This window comes from Myodes glareolus, chromosome 22 (assembly GCF_982192425.1).
Source record: "Myodes glareolus chromosome 22, mMyoGla1.1, whole genome shotgun sequence".
Lineage (NCBI taxonomy): Eukaryota > Metazoa > Chordata > Mammalia > Rodentia > Cricetidae > Myodes > Myodes glareolus.
This window is the reverse complement of record NC_142047.1, coordinates 53,634,939-53,636,929: the sequence shown is the minus strand read 5'-3', so window position 1 is coordinate 53,636,929 and position 1,991 is coordinate 53,634,939. Positions and strand designations below refer to the sequence as shown.

General features: G+C 45.3%; 1 pseudogene; it reads right to left on the bottom strand.

Moving 5' to 3' along the window:
* Positions 1-470: 470 nt before the first annotated feature.
* On the bottom strand, positions 471-571 carry LOC125410618 (U6 spliceosomal RNA; annotated as a pseudogene).
* Positions 572-1,991: the final 1,420 nt, after the last annotated feature.

Sequence of the window (1,991 nt, the reverse complement as noted above, 5' to 3'; positions counted from 1 at the left end):
CGGTGTCTAAAACCACTGTTTTAACTCAAAGCTCATAGCTTTTAAAGATCAAGCTCTTTTTCTCCATTTCTGCAAACATGATTTAATTCAGTAAAAAGCCATCATGACTTTGGTAACCAGTGTGCTACTTAGAAACTGACTTTTGTCACATTCTCAGTTCATTAACAAAAACAGAGTTTGTACTGAAATCACATTTAGTTTTATTAAATTTTTAGTTTTGGGGTTTTTTTGGGGGGGGACTTGAGGCAGGGTTTCTTTGTAGCTTTGGAGCCTGTCCTGGAACTAGCTTTTATAGACCAGGCTGGTGTCAAACTCACAGAGCTCTGCCTACCTCTGCCTCTGGAGAACTTGGATTAAACACATGCGCCCCCCCAATGACTGGCTAAATTCTTAAAACCATTTTTGAATTTCATATGTTGTGATAAGTATTAAGAAATTCGTTTTGCCTGGTTGTATAATTCTCTCTTTTTTTTTTTATGGAACGCTTCACAAATTTGCGTGTCATCCTTGCGCAGGGGCCATGCTAATCTTCTCTGTATCGTTCCAATTTTAGTATATGTGCTGCGAGCACTGGTTGTATAATTCTTAAATGCTTTTCACATGTGGTTGTACAACAGTTTCAGCTACATCTCAGTAGTTCTAAACCCTTAGAGCAGTGTGAAGCACGGAGATCTCAGAAACAACTGTCGAGTCAGACAACACCAGAATCCACAAAACCAGACAAGCAGATATTGACGTTACCACTAAGGACAGACATCAGTGCAGCTTCAAGGTCAGTGAGCCAGTGTGCCTAGCCAGGACATGGATTCTTTAATTTATACACAGTTGCTATGCAACAAGGAGTTAGGAATCTCAGTTTGACAAACAGGGAGAGTTTTCTTTTCTTATTCTCAAGGAGCCCCCATCACTACAACGTTGGAAACTTACCCACTTCTCTGAACCCACAGGCCCAAAGGAAACCCAAGAGGGATAACAGGTCCTCAGTGGGTGTCCCAGGACCACTGAAGCTAAAAATCAGATAGGTAGAGGTAGTTTTGACTGATTTGCAGCCTAGACTATACTTGAACTCAAGATCCTGGGTCACTTGGCTCCCTAGCTCCATGGGCAGGCAGGTGAGTGGCTGCTCCCCAGGCCGTGGATGCAGGCTTGGGCTATTCTCCATATTCTGCAGTAGCAGTAGTCAAATGGAACCACCCGATGGGCAGGATACCAAACACCACTGACTGCCCTCCTGCTGTACCCCATCCCATGCTGAGTTGGGTGGTTCACCCTCCTGGGTTGCAGCTCTGCGGGCTTTAGCATGCTCTAGAAAGCTAGAGCTGAAGTCAGAGAGGGAAAGCAGGGGGCATGTGTGTTACTGCCCAGCTACTACAACATGTATTCAGAAAGAGATCACAGTCTCTCCATACTCCCCACTCTTCCTGGAAGCAATTCAGGACGAAACAGCCTCTCACCTGCCACCCCTCCCCACCGCAGGAGACAGAGATGTATGCCCTGGAGCTGTTTGCTGTCTTGCTTGTTTGTGTGTCTACCTCCCCACTTGCTTTTGCACGCACGCATGCACATGTGTGTGTGTGTGTGTGTGTGTGTGTGTGTGTGTGTGTGAGTGAGTGACATGAGGTGCATTTGCATTTCTCAGACCCTTGACTGCTTTAAGCTACTCCTCCCACTTGACTGTTAGGCTGCGAAGTGGGATCTCTGCTCACAGCTGAAGCTTTTGGGAGCATGTCCTATGGAGAACTTGGGACCAAGAAGCATCAGTCCCTTATTTTCTGCTGTGCCTGGGTTCAGGCCATTCTTTTTACATTCAGAAGTCCCACCAAAAGTCAGAGTTGAGGTGGCTGACAAATTCACAGGTTTCCATGTGCCCACCATTGTACTGGCTCTGAGCACACTGCATCACCAGCTTAGGAGAATATAGCTATGCTATTTTTCTATTTCTCCTGCTTTCTTCTTTTAAATCTTGTAATCACAAAATTAGAAAAATTCCT